General features: G+C 45.3%; 1 long non-coding RNA gene across 1 annotated transcript; it reads right to left on the bottom strand.

Annotated features, from left to right (window-relative positions):
- Nucleotides 1–6,012: 6,012 nt before the first annotated feature.
- On the bottom strand, nt 6,013–10,737 carry LOC308476939. Its single transcript, XR_013986238.1, has 4 exons — nt 10,526–10,737; nt 10,067–10,244; nt 8,415–8,530; nt 6,013–6,170 (listed from the first exon to the last, which is right to left on the bottom strand). It is a non-coding gene; the product is annotated as an uncharacterized lncRNA (long non-coding RNA).
- Between the last annotated feature and the right edge of the window lie 11,040 nt (nt 10,738–21,777).

Below are 21,777 nucleotides of genomic sequence, written 5' to 3'. Positions count from 1 at the left end.
AACATTTATTATCGGGCACATGATAGATTTTTGCAAGCTTGACTGGGGTTATGTACCACCTATATATCATTTTCATAATATTTTCTCTTAAGGCATTACATGCCGTAAATTTCATACCTGTGGTCCACAACTGTTCCCAGTCAGCAAACATAATGTTATGTCCAACGTCTTGTGCCCATTTAATCATAGCAGATTTCACCGTTTCATCCTGAGTATTCCATTTCAACAGCAAGTTATACATCTTTGACAAAATCTTAGTTTTGGGTTCTAACAATTCTGTTTCTAATTTTGATTTTTCCACCTGGAAGCCGATTTTCTTGTCCAAATTGTATGCCTCCATTATCTGATAATAATGAAGCCAGTCTCGCACTTTGTTTTTTAGTTTTTCAAAACTCTGCAGTTTCAATCTATCTCCATCTTGTTCCAAAATTTCCCAATATTTCGGCCATTTGGCCTCCATATTGAGCTTTTTCAAGGCTTTCGCTTCCATCGGTGACAACCACCTTGGGGTGCTGCCGCATTCTGGATTAATTGCAGTTTCCAGGTCACCTTCAAAGACCAAGTTAATGGCATTTTAGACTTCCTCCACATGAATAGGAGTTCACTTTTTGAATAATAAGAATTATATGTCACGGGGGGGGGGCTTCAGGATTTTAGACATGCTTAGGTGGGGCATAAGGGATGCAGGTGGCGCTGTGGGTTAAACCACAGAGCCTAGGACTTGCCAATCAGAAGGTCACGGTTCGAATCCCCGTGACGGGGTGAGCTCCCATTGCTCAGTCCCTGCTCCTGCCAACCTAGCAGTTCGAAAGCACATCAAAGTGCAAGTAGATAAATAGGTACCGCTCTGGTGGGAATTTAAACGGTGTTTCCGTGCGCTGTTCTGGTTCGCCAGAAGCGGCTTAGTCATGCTGGCCACATGACCTGGAAGCTGTATGCTGTCTCCCTCGGCCTGTAAAGCGAGATGAGTGCCACAACCCCAGAGTCGGCCATGACTGGACCTAATGGTCAGGGGTCCCTTTACCTTTTCCTAGGTGGGGCATTGCCAAAGAAAGGTTGGGAATAGAGTACCTGGCAGGACTGAAATATCCCTATAGATTTCCAGACTGAAAGGGCTATGGGGATGTGGAGGGTTCCCTTTTTTAATATGAGCACACTTATTCTTCCTTCCATACATAACTTTCTGCTTGCCGTTAGATTGTCTGATTTCCAATTTATTGCAGACATTATATTCGCTGAAATAATTAAAGTCCCGTTGAGGAATTTCCCCCACATGCCCTGTATGTATTTTTTAGTACTTCTCCCTGCATAAGCTGGAGCCACAAAGGAGTGGACATTCTTCCTCCTGCCAGCAAATGTCACTTACATGAATCAAAGACCGGTACATACCTTATGTGAAAGCTCTACCAACTCTTATGGTCACTTGTATAACACGGTGCTACTGAAGTAGAGGGAATTCGCCTCGGGGGTGCCACTATATGCTAACCAGCCCACAAAACCAAGGAGCCAACCCTGAATGCAGCAATAGCAAGTGGAACAGATTGGGAGGCCACTGGGCCAAATGGGAAGCAGGATGGATTGAACAGCATCAGCATCTGAGCATTTGTGACTGGGGCTCACCGAGAAGTATGGAGACGAGGCCATAAGCCAGGGCCCAAATGGTCTCAAGCTGATGTAGTATTTCAGCCACTGTCAGGCTTTGGGGAATTGGCTCCTCCCCCCCCCCCCCGTGGCAGTAGATAAGAGATCAAATGAAAGGAACACCTTACCAGTTAGAATCTTTAATAATCACATTGAGAGAACACATTTCCTAGAAATGGTGGTGCTCCCAATTAAGGGGCACTCCCCCGTCCGTTCCTATTAATCTACGTCACTCCTACATCTTGTAATCTGACCTTGCACCCTCTGTTCTGTTCTGACACTTTCTGAGCTCTCCGTGACTTTGGAGAAGGGGGGTGGATGCTATCCAGAGACTGTGAATCTGTTAACTCTCTCTCTTCTAGTGTTTCATCTGCTAGCTGTTCCCCATCCGGTATTTTCCAGCTTTTGCCTTCTGAATGATGCCCCTCTGCAAACCACTGTTCCAAATCTGTACTGTCCTCCTGCTCCTGGGAAGATTCAGGATCAGGGAGAGGGGGTGGCTCCCACCGTTCTTCCTCAGTGCAGCCCTCCTCAGCATGGTCCCTGACAGACACTCAAGTCTAGAATCTGGACCGGAAGAACTCTTAGGTCTAAACCACTATGGTGGTGCAAGGCATCCCAATTTTGTTTCAGTGGTCGTGGTGAGGCCGTATGCCAACTCAATCTCAAAACAGAATTGTGGGCCTTACCCATTTCTAATGTTTAATTAGGAGTTTAAACGCTATTTGAATAGGTGGTATTTGTTGAATATGCAAGAGACTCTTTCCTCTTGTGTCTTCTACACACACACACACACACACACACACATGGTTTTAAACCTGAATTAATTGTGATTGATAGCAAGGTGGAGGGGAGGAGGCACACAGGCAGAGACTCTTACCTGCACGGTCTCCTTCTCCTCCCCTCACACATTCACCTTTGGCCTAACCTGACCTTGGGTGACCCATGATCTCCTCAACTCTGTCCAGACAAAATCCTGGATCAGCCCAAATTGGCCCAGTTTGGTTCAGGATCCAGGATTTGTCTGGACTAGATAAACAGTCCTAGAAATGACACAGCAGCAGCAGCAGCAGCAGCATTCGTTAAATTTGCTTGTCACTTTATCTTGCCCAAGGTGACCCAAAGTGATATGCAATCAAAACCTTGAACAATATTTAGTTAAAGTAGGCACATCACATTGTGCTGGCAAGTTCCCCTGCATTCTCTAAGTGGCAGTGTGATGGCCTGGGAATCGGATTCAGAGGCTGAACCTGAGGAATCCCAGCCTGCACAGGATTCCCCACCTCCAGAACCAGCTGAGCCAGGGCTGGGGCATGAGCCTGAAGGGTTCTCACCTGTGCTGGATCCTCAGGTGCAGGCACCAGCTGAGTCTGCTGTGGCTCCTGAGGGGATGGAGGACCCATTGCCTGCAGGTGCTCCACTCTCAGCCCCGTCAGAGGAAGCTAAGGTTGCCTCTGGGTCCAGTAACCCTCCAGCCTCTCCTGAGCTGCAGAGGCTCAGGGCAGAGAGGCGGAGGGAACTAAGTTCCCGCAGGAGGAGTGCTCGCCTCCAGGCCAGGAGAGGCAAGTCACCTGTGGACCGGGGCCGCCCTATGCCTCGGGGCAGATAAAAGCCAGCCAGCCCAGTCCCAAGTTGCAGGAGCAACATTGTTGCTAGCCTGTTCCTGCCTGCACCCTGTCCTGCTTTTCTGCCGGAGCTCCTGACCTCACCCGACTCCCTGCCTTGGACCTAGCTTCAGCTTTGACGAACTGCCTCCATACTGCACCCTCGACCTCGGACTGGACTTGGACCTCGCCTCTTGGTTAGCCCCCGGGACCATAACAGGCAGTCAATCAAGTGGCGTGGGTCTGGGGAAACTTGGAGCATGCCGATGCGCCACGCAGAATTTTTAACTGAATGTTGCATGTGGGTCTTCAGCTTAACTTTCAATAAGCAGCATTTGTTAAAATAAATGAAAATGTTCCTGCAATATGTTCCCTGTTTTAGTTGCTTGACCATAGAAGCTCCTTCCCCCACCTTCCTGCCAGCAATTAAAAACAACAGAAACAACACAACCCAGCAATCACATCTTCACACTAATTAAGCAATGGGTGTAATGTATTTTTAAGGCCAAGATCATCCTTGGCAGAGGAAAACTATTTTACCCTGAAGTCTTTCCAAAGTAGACTTCTTAATGCCAGCTCCTACAGTGGTTCCCAGAGAGCTGCTGTTTCAGGTCAAACATATGCCAACTTAATGGTCCTTGAATTTTATTTTTCTCTCCCTGCAAGGTACCCATTCATCCAAGGAGCAATTTCTTTAAATGAGGCATCTTAATCTGAATTGCCAGTTACTACCTGTGGTGTCAACTTTTACCCCCATCACCTATGGGAAATGAAAGGCAGATTCAACAGCTCTGGTAAAGTTTTGTTTTGGGGTTGTTGTTGTTTTGCTCGCTGAAATTCCAAGCAAAAAAGTTTGGGATCCAAATGTGCAAGATGGCTGTCGGGACTCGAACCATGTAAATGTGTGTTTCTGAAAAGCTCCATTCTCATTTTAGAAGCTAAGCGGGATTAGAGCCTGTCATTTTGGAAGGCCAAAGGGCATTACGGAAAGATGGCTAAGAGAGGCGGGGAGAGTTCCTACTGTTTGAAAGCACGCAGTAATTTATTGGCAGGATTTATGAGAAAAATATACTATATTTGTACTAGTCCATTGTCATGCTGGTGATGGACTGTGCATGTTCCAGGGTGAGGGAAGCACTCAAGTCCGGCAGGATTGAAGGAGAGGAGCAACAGAACAGCATGGGTGAATGAGCAGAGGCAGGGGTGGATTTGGGTACTATGGCACCTGGGCAAGGCCAAAATTTGGTGCCACCCCTCACCCTCACCCTGTGTCAGGGAGTTGGAGGCAGAGAAGGGGGAGAGAATGGGGACTTACAGAGATAAGCCTCCGTTACTTAGCAGCTGTACTTCCTCGGACAAGGAGGGTGACAAAGGGCTGTCAGGAAGCAATGAATCAGAGAGGGGGGAGCAGCTTCCGGGGCCCAGCCACTCTCGTAACAGAGGAAGGAAAGGGGTTGGGTTCAGGAAGTGGATATGCTGGAAGAAAACGAAAGCTTCTTCAGTCTCTGCAACTGACTCACCATGATGCAGGCTGACTCTCAGAGCTCCATGTATATAGCAAGAAGAAACCAATAAATCTTGTAAATATGGCTGGATTCCCGGACTCTTATCTCTTCTAGCACTCACCAATCATCCCTGACACCCTGCCTTCCCAAAGGCAGGTAAGGAGGCACTCGGCTTTGGGCTGGCCTCAGGTGATCGGAGCATATCACATCAGTTGCCCGGCTGCCATTGCATTTCCTGGCCCCATTCAAAGTTCTAGTTATAACCTTTAGACCTTTGAAAGATTTGGTACCCGGCTGCTATAAGGATTGTCTGCACCCATACCATCCTACCCATGTCCCAAGATCTGTGTCAGAGCTTTTGCTTAAGTATCCACCAGGGCAGATGACCAGGGCTGCATCTACACTGCTATTAAAAGAACACTGAAAATGCTCTAGAAAAGAACCATTCTAAAGCTCACAATGGAAAATTTCATAGAATTATTATTTCAGCTCTACAGCGCCCCCTGGTGTCACAGGGTTCTAACACATTTATGTTTTCTTTTTACTAATGTAGCTGAGGCCCAGGTTAGCAAGCACTGCTAAGGGTCTTCTCAGCAGTGGCCCCACAATTGTGAAACTCATTTCTTTTTGAGATTCTGCAGGCCTCGCCCCTGTCAAGAGGGATATCAAGAGTTGAAGACCTATTTTCTTGATGGCTGTTGAGGGTTATGTTTATTTGAATGAATGTTTTATTGTTATAGGTTGAAATCTCGTTTTGGTTTTAAGTGTTTTAAGCCATTTTGTGTAGCTTTCCTGAAAGCAAGGTTTGTGTCTACTCAATAAATAAATAAGGATCACAAAATAGCGTGCTCTGCACACTTTTGCAAGCACTATCTAACTGCTAAGTACTGTGTAACTATACAAGTGGATCGTCCCTGAGCAATTAAGATAAACTTACTGCAGTTCTCTTAACTTCCCCCGAAATTCCTGCAGTGTTTTGCTCAAGGAGGAGGCCCTCCTAATGTACTTGGAATTGAGCTTTAGGCAAAATTTGGTCATGACTGTAATATTATTTCCCCTCCCAAGTCAAGTCTAGCCAAGGAATGTACAAAGCGAGAGCAAGCGCTTTGTGCTTAGCTCGACGGAGACAAGAACAAACGGTGTGTTCGGCCACATATTAAAATTAAAGCAACGATAATCTAATTTGCTTAAGGAATTTCCATTAGCATTCACCTGGTGGCTAGCAGCTTTAATCTCCTGCCATTAGTGAAAATAGGAGCTCATTAAATAGCAATTATTCCTTTAATAAGGATAGGAGTCTGTGTAGAAACATTGCTGTTATCACTTCCCGCGTAATTGTTCTCAGTGGCCACCATTAATAGAGTGTCACTATGACACAGCCCATCCCCTTGTGTTCAGCTATCATCATCACCAACAGGTACTAGAAAGAGAGAAAAGTGCAACGTACATTATTTCTGGATTTCCTCTGTGGAGTGCTGTAGAAACTCCTCAACGATAACTGTTTTATCAACTGTTTTATAATGAGATAGATAGATAGATGATAGATAGATAGATAGATAGATAGATAGATAGATAGATAGGCTTCTTGCAAGCATTTAGGAATTTGCTTTAACTACACAATAGTAATTTTGACATGGTCCCTTGGACAATCAGTTGCTTTGGTTTATTTTGTTTGAAGTTGGAACCACTTAAATACGGGAGCATGGTGAGAGAAGAAATGACAGTCCATCACACAGGACATATACCCATTTCTAAGCTTTATGTCTTCACTAGACAGTATTCTAGATCTGTTGTACCAAATCACAGTTCTCCTGAATGATATCATAGCTTTGCTTACAAACGTCAGTTGCAGAAAAGGTGCAACCTTCCCTTTTTGTTAAAATCAATATCCACCACACTGTGCTTACTGATGCTGTGCTGTGTCTAGTAATCATTTGTTACGATGAAAACATAACCCATCGCTGCCAAATGCACTCTATTTTATTATTTATCTACATGCCTAGCTGTGAATACTCCCACCATCTCTAAAAATGAGCATTTATCATTAAATATTCCAATTTGCTCAGCACCCAAAAGCAGTGGGCTTAGCTCTATTCAGGCATTCATTGTGTGTACAGCAGAGCTAATGTTGACTTGAAATGAGGGCCAGAATTTTAGCCCCACCCACTGCAACTTTGCATCTGCTTTCTTGAACTATCACACACTATGTAAGGTAAAGGTAAAAGGTAGAGGACCCCTGTACAGTTAAGTCCAGTCAAAGGTGACTATGGGGTTGCAGCGCTCATCTCGCTTTCAGGCCAAGGGGGCCGGCATTTGTCCACTTACAGCTTTCCAGGTCATGTGGCCAGCATGAATAAACCACTTCTGGTGCAATGGAACACTGTGAAGGAAACCAGAGTGCACGGAAATGCTGTTTACCTTCCCGCCTCAGCTGTACTTATTTATCTACTTGCACTGGTGTGCTTTTGAACTGCTAGGCTGGCAGTAGCTGGGACATACCAATGGGAGCTTACTCTGTTGCACAGATTTGAACTGCCAGCCTTCCGATTGGCAAGCCCAAGAGGCTCAGTGGTTGAGAGCACAGTGCCACCTGCTCAAAACTCAGAGGATGAGCTCCTGCTCCCTTTTTGAGAGCTCTGCACAATCAGCATCCCTGAACTTATCAGTGTCCTGTTTGCATGGAGCCCCAGCATGCAAGCAGGAGCGCTTTATTACGGACCATCATGCATAAAGCACAGTTCTCCCATGAAACAGATGTGATATCAGAAATGGCTCTAAAAAGCAAAGGCCTGCGCCCAAGTCCACATGCAATTACCCTGCAAACAAGAAGCAGGTGAACAGGACTCAAATAAACCCGGTGTGGAAACTGAGTTGAAAAAGTAGGATCTGCCCGACGCAATACCATATCTTTTTTCTTTCTCTTAATTTTCTATTGTGGGTGATAGCCATCACACTGAAAGTGGAGCCTGTCTTAACTCTAAATGGCAAGAAATTGATTTATTGACACCCTCCCATTATTAATATAATCAGGCAAAGTGTGTATCACAGAGGAAGGTCTGTTAACTATGGGTTTTTTGCCCATAAAGAGTTAATGTAATATTAAGTTACTGGTTCCTAACTGATCTCTAGCCTGCACTCTTTAACTATAATGGGATATCCTTTTCAATATGAATTGGTTAGCCATGGTCAATATTTTAGCTTCCTCAAGAGAAATCTGCTAATTTCCCCATTGTGCCACATTTGACATTGGCAGATGAATTTTCATTGGCATAAAGATTTTAATATAGCTAATCATTTAAAAATATGACATGCATTTGGCATGATCCAGCCAAGGTTATGCAGTTTTCAGTCCTGTTGAATGCAATGAGAAATTTTCCAACATGTGCTTAACTCTCCTATCAAACTGATCTGTGAGACTTCAAAACACTTCTCTCATGTGGGTTGTGCCCATTGCTACTTAGCCAGATGAGCAAGTCCTAGAGCAAGGGTGAGGAACATGTGGCTCTCCATTTGTTGATGGTTGGGGTTTCTGGAAGTGGACTACAACAACATCAGGAAAGCCAGAGGTTCCCCTCTGTGCCGTAGATGGGTAATTCAAGTGAGAAAATTTCTCTGCAGCACCCAATTTATAGTCACAATAATTTTAGATTAAATTACTTCTTACCTCTGTGAAATACATGCAGGGAAGAAAGGTTAAAAATCAGAGGCATCCATTTTTTCACACTCTGTTTCTACGTCCATATTACCATCCACTATGGAAAGAGATTTCCCCCCTACACCCTGGAATAAGCATGTAAATGGAATTAAGATCAGAAGTGTATTGACTCAAAGGATCTGATTAAAGCTATATGACATGTAATGACAATCTAATCCAGAGCTTTCCAAACTTTTCAAGTTAGTGACACACTTTTTTGGACATGCATCATTTCGCAACACAGTAATTCAGTTCTGCATCATTTTGTGACACAGCAATTCAATTTTACTAGGGAACCGGGGGTTAAACTAACCCTTTCCAGCCCCAGGAAGAGCGCAGGGAGCGTTTGTGCGACACACCTACACACTGCAGCCGACACACCAACGTGTCGTGACACACAGTTTGGAAAACTCTGATCTAATCTTCCACCTGAGCAACACCTCCCTTTTACTGGCTCCTAATTTCCCAGTAGTGATGTATGGAAGTGAGAGCTGGACCATAAAGAAGGCTGATCACCAAAGAATTGATGCTTTTGAATTATGGTGCTGGAGGAGACTCTTGAGAGTCCCATGGACTGCAAGAAGATCAAACCTATCCATTCTGAAGGAAATCAGCCCTGAGTGCTCACTGGAAGGACAGATCCTGAAGCTGAGACTCCAATACTTTGGCCACCTCGTGAGAAGAGAAGACTCCCTGGAGAAGACCCTGATGTTGGGAAAGATGGAAGGCACAAGGAGAAGGGGACGACAGAGGACGAGATGGTTGGACAGTGTTCTCGAAGCTACCAGCATGAGTTTGACCAAACTGTGGGAGGCAGTGAAAGACAGGAGTACCTGGCATGCTCTGGTCCATGGGGTCACGAAGAGTCAGACACGACTAAACGACTAAACAACAACAACAGCAGCAGATCAGATGCTTAAATTATCTGTGTCCTTCCTCACCTATTCATTTAAATGCAAAATGAGGTAAGAGGTGTTCCAGGAGATCCCATTCCAAGAGGTGTATCCCCATCCCACCCAGTGTTCAGAGGCCAGACTCTCCCAGCGCCCAAGATTTGTCTCCCACCCCTACCATTTCCTCTCAAGTCTCTCAAGAAGAGGTAGCTTGTTGAGCAAACAAGCTATTGATCCACCTATAGCTTGCTGCTGTTCCCTGCCTCACATCTTCCACCCAGGAGGCAGGCACTAAAAATGAGGACTCCCTTCGACTTGGGGTGTCATGCCACTGTCTACGCCTGCTCACTTGCAGTCTACCGCTTTGACTCTCTAACTGTGCTCAGATCTGGCCGACTCTGCGAATCGTTGCCCTGATATAGCTGAGGTGTTGCCAACGTCCATGTGCCAGCCTCCCTTCTATCAACTTATTTTGGTGCCAGAGTTTCCTGGGGAACTTATAGCATCGGGGTTGCTTAGAAGCCAACTCTCCCCTGTATCTTCAGCTGCTGCTTCTTTGGCCACAACTATCTGTCTGTCTATTACACCGCTGCTCTTCCCAATTAAATGAGTTCTCTGGATGGGTCACCAAACAACAGGGATCAACGTGCCCACACAGTGTTGCTGCCCACCTCAATGAGAGAGAGAAAGGGAGCAAGAGAGATTTCTTTTGTGCACACATATACTTACCTCTATGAGGAAGTGCTGATGTACACATGATCCCCCTTCTGCCTGCCTCGATGTCAGGGACTTGACTAATTAGGAATGGTGGGAGAGCTCCCCTCTTTTCTGAAGCTTCCCAAGGGCAGGAGGACAGTATTGATTTAGAACAGTGGTTTGCAGAAGGGCAAAGTCTAGAAGAGAAAAGCTGAGAAATACTGGGTGAGGAGCAGCTGGAAGAGCAGACACCAGGAGAGGGACAGCTGGCTGATTCAGTGTCTTTGGATAGCATCCCTGAAGCCCCCCCCCCTTGCCTTAGACTAGATGGGCTTGGAAAGTGATGGAACAGAAACCGCAATGGCAACAAGCTCAGATTACCCGACGTAGGAGTGACGTAGATTAATGGGGAGAACCTTTACTGGGAGCTACGCCATATTTTAGCGTGCTATGCTTTCCTTTCTCTCTCCCTGTGATTATTAAAGAACTTACCCAGTAAGAACGCTCCTTCCATTTGATCTGCTTAATTACTGCCACCGGGGGAGAGATCCAATTCTCTGGAGCTTGAAACTAGGATAGAGAGAGAAGGCTGTGTCCCAGCATGCCTCTGCTGCTCATTTCATGGAGAGAAGGATACTGGCCATTGTGGGCTAATGTTGATGCTGCCAACACCAAAGAGAAGGACTAGTCATTGTGGCCTTGCACTGATGTTCAAAGAGAAAGACTGGCCATTGTGACCCCATGCTGCCATGGTAATGTTGCTTACCTGAAGGAGCATGGCTGCTTGAGGGAGAGAGACTGGACATTGTGACCTCATGCTGAAGCTCTTGCCTGAAGGAGGGGCTGACCATTGCAACCCTTGAAGGTGGGAAACTAACTGCTGTGATCTCATGCCACAGGTGGTGGTGGTGGTGGTGGTGATTTTATACAGTGGTACCTTGGGTTAAGAACTTCATTCGTTCTGGAGGTCCGTTCTTAACCTGAAACTGTTCTTAACCTGAGGTATCACTTTAGCTAATGGGGCCTCCTGCTGCCGTGGCGCCGCCGCCGCGGTGCAATTTCTGTTGTCATCCTGAAGCAAAGTTCTTAACCCGAGGTACTATTTCTGGGTTAGCGGAAACAAAATAAAATAAATAAAATTTATTTTAGCAGAGTCTGTAACCTGAAGTGTCTGTAACCTGAAGTGTCTGTAACCCGAGGTACCACTGTATAAGTAATGCCCAAATGGCTTCTTTCCTGAAGGAGAGAGACTGGGCATCATGCTGAAGTGGCCTGGCTGAAGGAGAGACCTCCTTCAGGTAACCAAAGGCCATAGTGACCTCATGTTAATGCTGCTTGCATGAAGGTAAGAGATGGCCATTGTGATTGTGATGCTGTCTGTCTGAAGGAGGTAGAATGGTCACTGGGAAGGAGAATGTCCCTTGGAAGGAGACTGTCATGTTTCAGGGCAGTTGTGCACATTTGCCTCAAGGCACCCAAAATGATGGCCTTTGGTCAGTAATCCTTGCAGTCTCAAGCAATGTTTCCCAACCATGGGTCTCAGACTACAATTCCCATCATCCCTGACCACTGGTCTTGCTAGCTAGGGATGATGGGAGTTGTAGTTCAAAAACAACTGGAGACCCAAGGTTGGGAAACACTGGTCTAAAGCAATGCCTACTGAAGTTCACTTGTCCCATAGCAAGAGACTGACTGAGTCAAGCAACTTTGGAGACGTAGCTATTCGGAAGCAAATGCTCAAGGAAGAGGATGAAGCACTGCCCGCTTCTAGCAGGAGCTCCTTGCATTCATTATCAGCTGTTCTGCTATGAAGCTCAGCACCAGGGCAGGACTGCCCATGTGTCTAGGCAGACATTAAGCAAGGACACAAAGAACAACTTTAAATCCAGGAGGAAATTGCACGTTGCCATCCACAGATCTGCAAGCTAATCTGTGTGCCTGGCTTTGGTGTTTTATTATTACAGTCTAGAGGATAAATGGGGAGGGGATTTCCTCTGGCTTGTCCAGTATTAAAAAAAACTTATGGGTGTTCTAGGGACATCAGCTGCTCTCTACAGCCATCTAATTTTGCTCTGCATAATGACCTTATATCAGAGGAATTGGATCCACTCCCAATTCCATATAGCATTCTCACAGATTTTATTGGCTTGTAAATTTTAGGCAAGGAGCAGATGTGCCAGGTCCCCAAACATCCTTTGGTATTGTGCGTCAGCTGCACAATCAACAGTGCCAGGTCCTTGAGTAGCCATAATAGTTTCTTCCTGCTTAGCCTGAAAAAAGAAAACAAGTTTCCAGTGACTGAAAATGGGCCTGGGAGGCAGAGGCTTTCTAACTGTGTGGCCCATGGCTGGATATTTGGTATGCTGGGTGAAAAATCAGCTGAAATGCAAGCATTCAGATTTGGCAGGGACTGCTAGGCCTCACACACCTGATGGACTGAGCAACCTGAGAGTGCCCCAGGGCCATTCTTTGGGGGGAAAATGGCTGCCATCACCGGGCCCATGGAGGCAGCTATCTATTTGTACAAGAAGGCCTCAAAGAATGACACAATGTGATGACGTTGACAGTGGCGGAGCTTCATGCTCCAGCACCGGGGGCGGAGAGCAGGCGGGGGTGTGGCTGGCGCACGTCCCGGGGGTGTGGCACACCACCTGTGGGGGCGTGGTGCCCAGCGCAGGGGGGGCAGCCGCAATGGCACCCCACCGGGATTGTGGTGTTGGGGGTGGTGTGCTCCCCCATCCCCCTCTTCCTCCACCAGTGGATGTTGATCCTAAGAATATCTTTGGGAATCATATGACAGTGTATGCACATGCATGGTTGTGGTCACTGGGCACATCAAAAGTAGAAATGGGGCTAGCCTAGTCCCACAACTCTCTTACATGCAATGGGGTTCATGTGAACCACCAATTTGTAGCTGCATTCACCAGTGGTGTGGACTAGGGGGACTAGGCTAGTCCCCTAAATGTTCCCTTGGTGCCTCCTGTGGGATGTGTCATCACTGTAGCAGTCAAATGCAACATTTCCTGTTGCCTAGAGTGGACACACAGGGGAATGTTGCTCAAGACAGGGAGGACTTTCTGTCATACCTGCTCTGGAGCATCCTCCCCCTGCGTGTGACTGATGGGCATGACCCTAGCAGACCCTATAAAAGGACTGGTCACACAGCCATCTTCCTCTTTTGGACTTCTTTGGCTCTTTTGCCATCTTCCACATGGCTCATCCTTACAGAGGATGGAAGCCACAAGGTAGAAAGTCTGAGGCCTGTCTCAGACTTTTTTTCTCTATAAATGTAACTGTAACCACAAGATAAAGCCAGCCTTCAGGATACTACTGTGAACTGAATGCAAGTAACTTTACCATTACTTTTAAAGAAGACTGTTGTGCTGTTGCTGTTGTTGTTGTTGTTGTTGTTGTTGTTTTAAGAGGGAAATAAAGGGGAAATTTGCCAGGAAAAGCCAGAGTGGATTGCTTAACTTAAATGATTCTAATGAATCCATCAACTTGCTTCCAGCAGCGTGCAAGGGAATGTGCTCTGCTACCTGCTCACTAATATGAATGTGGAAGGATAATATTTAATTAATATAGCCTCTCCTACTTTCCTCAACATTTCCACACCTCCTTTCCAAAGCCCAGGAAGCTTCTGTCTGGCTTAGAGAGGGAGGCACAATGCTCATGTGTGCGACATTCCTCTTCCCCGCATTGCCCTCACAAACTGGCACCTCTGGCTGTAACTGTTCCCCTACGAAAATTTTCACCACATGCCACTGGCATTCACCAAGTCATCCACCCAGAGAGGGCTGAGAGAGGTTAGGAACTTGGTCATTCCACTTTTAGTGACCACGTATGTATCTTCAATGAACTCCTCCACACATGTGGAAATCAATGGTCCTTGAGAATGTCAGCCAAAGAATAGATGATGCCATTGATCTTTCAGCACTCTGTGTCTCTTGCATTCACTATCAAAACAGGCTTGAAAACCCAAATTTCCAATTGACTTAATGAATTTAAAACATAATTGGAAAAGAGGGTAGATAGCATTCTTGAAATAACCAAGACTTCAAAGGAGTCCTGTAAATTTCAACATGAAAGAGAATTAACATCCTGAAACAAGAAGCAGAAAATGGGGAGGTTTAGGGGCCTTTTTATGCCTTCCTCATGCTTTGCCAGTCTTCTACAGTGCTGAGATTTAAGAATTAAAGCTTTCTTAAGGTATAAATAAGAAACTGGCATGTTTAGCCTTGCTATTTTATCGAGGTTGCCCTCATTTGCTTGTTTATAAGACATTGTGGCTGTTTCTTCTCTGCTGTGGCATCCTTCCTCAATAATTTTTACCAGATCTGAGTGCTTTAAAATTTAGACACTTCCTGTCAGTAACACTTGAGAGGTCTGCTATTAACTATATTTGGTAGCACTTCCGAGCAAGGATTTTTAATAATGTGAAGGAAAAAGCTGCTATCCCTCACCCAGAGCATCAAAGTAATGATGAGGCATTTGGTAAACAAAACTGGAATTCTATTTAAATACAGTTGATGAAGGTTGTGGATTAATGGTTACTCTGATAAGTCCCTGAGGTGGCAGTTTGGGGAGCTGGATGGTGGCAGCTCACAGGCTCGTTCTTTCTTCCCTTCAAGGCAAGCTCTGCTGTGTAGAAAGCTTTGCATTGCATTGTCACTCTTACATGGCTTCTCTTCGACACGGAGCCATTGAGATTTAGATGCAGGAAGCATTTTGTAGGGCCAATGTTCTGGTTCTTTCCCAGTCCCTCCCAGACAACTGACACACACATTTTGCCTGAGGAGGAACTCCCAGATTTGCTTTGCATTTTGCAGGGTGAGGGAGCAATAGAGGTGGGAGGGGATGGGAGTTAAAATCTGGAGATCCGGGGAGACAGATGAACCATGCTTTTTTCAATATTTTCAAATTGAACGCTGCTGTGGCAATGACAAAAATTATGGTCCAATCAAAAGCCTAACTAAATGTGAGCACTTGATGTATCAGAGTAATAACAAAGGAGCAATAGGACAGATTTATCAAATACTTTTCTTTGATAATATAAAAATAATGTCATTTCAGAACAAGCGGGAAAGAGATTTAAGGGCTCTGTGCCACAATATATTGGGCAATGGATATGAAAAAAACACCCTTTTTAGTACCTTGCAATTGGCAAACTTGAAAGAAACCCTGTTTAAAATGTCCTGTGGTTGATATGTGATACCACATAAATTGGGAATTATAGAACTTGGATTATGACACATCCTAGAGATGTTTGAAATGTTACGTTGATCAAGTTTATATATTTTGGAGATATGAAATTATTATTTGGGGGGGGCACTTTGTGTCGTTGAATTTTGAGCAGATGACTGAACAGAAGATTCCAGAAGGTCCGGTGTTGCTCTTTTATAGTCCAGATTTACAGTGTGCATACCTACTCAGACCAATGGCGGACTTGGGTATTATGCTACGAGGTCAAATTTGTTGCCCCTCAGTCCAAAGGCTGGTAAGGAGGTACCTGTCTTTGGAAAGGAGATGCAAGGGTTCTGGCAGAGTCCTAGAGCCCACCCACATCCTTCCCAAAGCTTGGAAAGTGCTAACAAGGCTTTGGGAAGGAAGTGGGAAGGCTCTAGGACCCTGTCAGAGCCTCATGTCTCCTGCCCAAGCCCAGCTCCCAGGACCTATTCACTGCCTGCACAGCCCTAAATCCACCCCATTAAGTTCAATGAAACTTGGTCCCACGTAAATGTGTATCACACCCAAGACAGCCTGACAAAAAGTTGATTCAGGAAAAAAGATTGGCCACACACGCACACAAACACATTCTTTTTAGCAAACATGAATATGCACTTGCTATCTACTCTTGCCCTTTAATAATAATAATTCTATTTATATGCTGCCCATCTGACTGTGGAGACTTCCAACAAAATATTTAAAAAACTTCAAACATTAAAAACATTGTTGACATGTTGTTCTCCCTCTACAGCCAGAGGCATTGTGCCTCTGAATACCCATTGCCAGGAATTGAGAGTGGGGACTGGGCTGTCACATTCTGACTGGCCACTGTGAGAGCTGAATATTGGACGAGGTGGACCATTGGCCTGGTCCGCCATTGCTCTGCTTATGTGTTTGAAGCTAGCCTAACATCCCATAGCAGCGGTACCGATTTATCTACTTGCACTTGCATGCTTTTGAACTGCTAGGTTGGCAAGAGCTGGGACAGAGCAACAGAAGCTCACTCCGTGGCGGGGCTTTGAACCGTCAAGCTTCTGATCAGCAAGCAGCATTTCCATGCGCTCTGGCTTCCATCATGATGTCCCATTGTGCCAGAAGCCACATGACCCAGAAAGCTGTCTGTGGACAAACCCCGGCTCCCTCGGCCTGAAAGTGAGAGAAGTGCCGCACCCCATGGTCGCCGTTGACTGGACCCAACCATCCAGGAATCCTTTACCTTAACCTAACATCCTGTGTAATTCTGGTTGTCGTTGTTTTGTTTTGTTTTTTAACCAGGAAATATGGTGAAGAAGGATGACTCAGGTGCAAATTCCAGTCTCTGAAAATCCTGCTTGGGAGTTGTCCATCTCTTAATAAGTCAAGTGGTGCCATCTGTGACAACAGCAAAAGCAGAGGTGCAGCATGGGGGGCCAGAAGGCCCGTGGCCCCAGGCACACATTTTTGAGGGGGCACAAACAGATGCCCCCACAACAGGCAGTGTCAGGGACTGGGCAGAGGAGTGGTGGAGAATGCCTCCCCATCCTGACCCTTCCAGGGAGGAGGAAGAGGAAAACAGTATAGATTTACAACAGGGATTTGAGGGAGGTCACAGCTCAGAGGCAGATGAGGGGGAAAGTTGGGAAATCATGGGAGAACCAGAACAACAGCTGGCTGACAGGCTGTCATTAGAAAGCATTCCAGACCCTCCATCTCCTAGAACCCAGCGAGTCTTAAAAGTAGGAGAGCAAAGAGTTCAAAGATACAGGGCATGTAGCAGCACCTGTAGAGGAGGTGATATGATGACAAATGAGGAAATGGGAAAGATGGTGGGTGGAGATCCACTCAGGACAATGCCATTATCCAAGAGGTTGGGTCCTATAGCCTCTCTGTGTAAAGTTTGAAATAAAACAGGATGGTAAGGAACTTTTCCTTGTTGTTATACTTCCTTGGGCAACCAGCCAGGAGCCACTGACAGCATCCTGACAGGCACAGAGCCCTGGCAGCTGAGGTGTGGCAGCGGGTGGGTTGTTCTAGTGGGCAGGTAGATGGAGGCAGTGGGCAAAGAGCCTGTTGGAGGCGGGCTCCGTTCACTCAGCTCATGACCCCCTGGTGCAACCCCCACCCCAGCTGCCTAGTCCACCAAGGAGTGCAACACTTGTCCTACCACGGACGTGGGCAACCCACGTTATGCCACTGGGCAAGAGGGAATGTCCAAAGGGTAATTTTCAAGGATGGCTAACAGATTAGCCCCTTCGCAGTTTGCTTGTCAACATTGTTTATCAGAGGGACTTTAAGGCAGAGGGAGTTTCCTAGGGTGTTGCTTCAAAGTGCTCTTCAAGGCATCCATGATCATAAATTGGCTTTGTCTGCACCAGCAACTTCTTTTATTGCCCTCCTCCTCAAACCTCACATAAAGAGATGTACACATTTTGAATGTGTAAAAAAGCATGGTGCTTCTTTACGTGGGCATGCTGAAAATTGGCACCTATTATGTGGGACAATGGAGACATTCAGTCCTAAGCAGACTGAAGCAGAGTGGCAGAAAAATGAAAACAATTTGTATTCAACAGTAATTGGTTGTTTTGTCACTCAAGCCTCGCCCAGAACAATTTTACCGTGATAAAATAGTAATACGTCCTACTTTCTAACCAAGCCCTCTATTTCTGGTGTGGGGAAACTTTGGGCCTCCATATGCTGCTGAACTACAACTCCCATATTCTACTTTGGCAACATACGGAGGGCCAAAGGGTATCCGCACCTGCTCTGGAATAAAAATTGAAGAGAAGAACTGCTCATTTACAGAAACTGCACCTCAATAAATCATTGCAAAATAATATTGTCGCTTCATAACAATCATTAACTTAAAAAAATAGAATAAGTATCAGGTCATTGAAATATTGTGGGGGTTTTTTCCCAGCTGTAGTAAGTTAAGGTTTTTTGTTTTGTTTTTTCAAATCATGGCCATTATTTGCCAGTTGACCAAATATATTTAACCGGTCAAATACCAGTTAACTACTTCTTGTGAGTCTTTTTTCTTGTAGTATCTTCATGTGACATATTAATGGGAGATAAAGCACTATACTGCTCCTAGTAAATTGCATCTTATCACATGTTGTTGTTGTTGTTTAGTCGTTTAGTCGTGTCCGACTCTTCGTGACCCCATGGACCAGAGCACGCCAGGCACTTCTGTCTTCCACTGCCTCCCGCAGTTTAGTCAAACTCATGCTGGTAGCTTCGAGAACACTATCCAACCATCTCGTCCTCTGTCGTCCCCTTCTCCTTGTGCCCTCCATCTTTCCCAACATCAGGGTCTTTTCCAGGGAGTCTTCTCTTCTCATGAGGTGGCCAAAGTATTGGAGCCTCAGCTTCAGGATTTGTCCTTCCAGTGAGCACTCAGGGCTGATTTCCTTAAGAATGGATAGGATCTTATCACATACCCTCCAACATTTCTCTGATGAAACTAGGGATGTCCTATTCCATTATTATTATTATTATTATTATTATTATTATTCCCCACCCATCTGACTGGGTTGCCCCAGCCACTCTGAGAGGCTTCCAACTTATGTAAAAACATAATAAAACATCAATCATAAAAAATCCCCTATGCATGGCTGCCTTCAGATGTCTTCTAAAGGGTATACAGTTACTTATCTCTTTGGCTTGGAGGCTGCATGACTCAAAACACTCAAACGGAAGCAGACACGTACTACCATACCCTCCAACATCTATCTGATGAAAATAGGGATGTCCTAAGGAAAAGCGGGACATTCTGGGATCAAACCAGAAACGGGGATGAATTCTGTAAATATGGGACTGTCCCTGGAAAATAGGGACACATGGAGGGTCTGCTATCATCCTATCATTCATGTGGGATGGCCAGAGGGAGAGGAGGAGGAGGAGGAGGAGGAGGAGGAGGAGGAGGCCTCACCTCAAGCCATTAAGGCTTTAAAAGTTCAGTCTGGTCTTCCCTGCCCACTTGACTTTCCAACAGCATTACATTGGAAAATACGATTCAGTTGCAGAACAAGGAGAACTACAGAGGTATGAGGAATAATTTTAGAGTAATAACATAATAGTGTTCACCCATCTTTTGATGTAGCTTTGCTGTCATTTTTAAACTTTGATTATGCTTTTTCTTGCTTTTAAAATATCTCAATTTCACTTGGCAAGCAGAATCTGATAACTTGATTTTCCGCCGTCTTGGATCTATAACTTAATTCTGTCGCTGCATGCTGGTGCCTGCCTGTGCTCATCTGTTCAATTGCTTCTTGGTATGCAGTCCTAAGTGCAGGCAGAGAATAAAGTGTGACATAGGCAGGGAAGCTTGTGGTTTAATACAAGAACCAAAATGTAGCTTAACACAGAGACTTGGGGTCCTTTGATCCAAGCACTGCTTTCGCCCTCCCCAAATGGTCAAAATCTGCTTGGGATGCACTAGATTTAGAAATCAAGTGTAGAAGAACCTTCCAAGCAGATCTGAGAAAACTGGCAGGCTCCTATGGGAAGCAATGATCCTTTCATGACCCTGGAGTCAAAATATTAAGACTTTAAATGTAATAATCAGAACTCAGAATTGTGCACCAAAACTGAGAGTCTGTTGCACCAGGAAGCACCAGGCACACCCTGCTAATATATAAAGCAGATAAAAGTTTTATTTCTGTGTAATCAGACAAATAGGTTGTCCATTCAGACAACATGTATGACTTTGTGCATGATCCTGTATACCTGAAGGAGCGTCTCCACCCCCATCGTTCAACCTGGCCACTGAGATCCAGCGCCGAGGGCCTTCTGGCAGTTCCCTCATTGCGAGAAGTGGGGCTACAGGGAACCAGACAGAGGGCCTTCTCAGTAGTGGCGCCCGCCCTGTGGAACGCCCTCCCATCAGATGTCAAAGAGATAAACAACTACCTGACATTCAGAAGACATCTTAAGGCAGCCCTGTTCAGGGAAGTTTTTAATATGTAACGCTGTACTGTTTTTTACACTTGATTGGGAGCCGCCCAGAGTGGCTGGGGAAACTCAGCCAGATGGGCGGGGTATAAATAATAAATTATTATTATTATTATTATTATTATTATTATTATTATTATTATCTCCTGATCTCCTTTCCCCCCATTAGATTGATATGCTCTCTTTCTTCTTTCGTGATCTGCGTGATCTCTCTCTCTCTCTCTCTCTATATATATATATATACAAAATAACATATACATTTGGCAACTAGCAAGGAACAAACATCCAGATAACACATCTCAAGTAAACAAGAGAAGGAGAAAAGCGTGTTTTGCCTTTCCCCAATGCTGTGCTGCAAATGGAAGGATGGGCTCTGAGGGGGATTGCAAATGGAAGGGAGAAAATGCAAATAGAGAAGGGAAAAGTAATATGGAGCTCATAAAACAGCCGCGCCGCAGACTTGAATTTTGGAACTGCTTTGCCTAAAATTTCATGCATTTGTCACTACAGGCATGCTTTGCATATTTTTCTCCTTTGAGTCATCTGTCAGACCATGGATTTGCTGCCAAGACAGCAGCACTGTGCTCTAAATCTTGGCAGGACTTTACAAGAAAAGCCAAGCGCTCTAGCTTCCTAGGGCATTTTCTGGCCTACAAGTCATGATGAAAGGGGAAAGGTGGTTTGGGTTAGGAAAGGCAACCTGCGACCTGCTAGCTTCTTTTTCGACTGCTACACAGGGATGCTCGAGAGCATGGCTTTGCAGCTGGTACCTGAACCTCCAAAAGAGAAGCACATTATTGTTGACAGGGGCAGAAGGGATTTGTTTGGCTGAGTCGCATCAGCCATTGGAAGGCCCCAATGAAAGCAGGAATCATTCTTATTTAAAAGTACAGTTGATGGAAACTTATGCAAAGGCTACATGGAGCATGGCAGGTTTGCAAGGCACAATCTAGCCAATGCCATGCACTTTTATACTGCAGTTCTATACTTGGAAGTAAGCCTCAGTGAGTACAGCAGGACTTACTTCCAAACAACCATTCCTTAAGTCCCCTGGATTTAACTTTAAAAGGTACCTGCCCCCTATATGGCCCCTTGTTAACATTAGCCTGCCCCACAATTAATGGTAGAAGAATTGCTGGTGTTGTCAGTTGAGGGCAGACTCTAAAGTGTCATTAAATCAAATGAAAGCAGAAGAACCCATGAAGGCATAATAGCATTTGCAGAACCATCATTTACACAAGCTCTTTCCATCATTAACTTTTAGAGAGTGCATGACAGCATTTTTACTTTCTTTTTTTAAAAAAGAGAGAGATCCTTTGGCATGGGTGAACCATACTAAATAACATTTAAATCTCTGGTTTGCCTTTCTGTGGCATTTGATTTGTTTTCTTTCTCTCTCTCACTCTCTCTTAAAAACAAAACAAAAAAACCCTGCCGTGTACTAACTCTTTCCTTGCTTCCGAACAGTAACGATGACTTTGCTGCATGAACTCTGAAACTCATTAACGGGAAAAGCATCGGCTTTAAGCAAATGTCACATCACATTAGCATGATGCATAGGGTGTCGTAAGGAGCTCTTAACTAGCCCT

The sequence above is a fragment of the Podarcis pityusensis genome (genome assembly GCF_964106645.2).
Source record: "Podarcis pityusensis genome assembly, chromosome: 5".
NCBI classification, from domain to species: domain Eukaryota; kingdom Metazoa; phylum Chordata; class Lepidosauria; order Squamata; family Lacertidae; genus Podarcis; species Podarcis pityusensis.
Note: the sequence above shows the minus strand (reverse complement) of the source record. Positions and strands in the feature narration are given on the sequence as shown.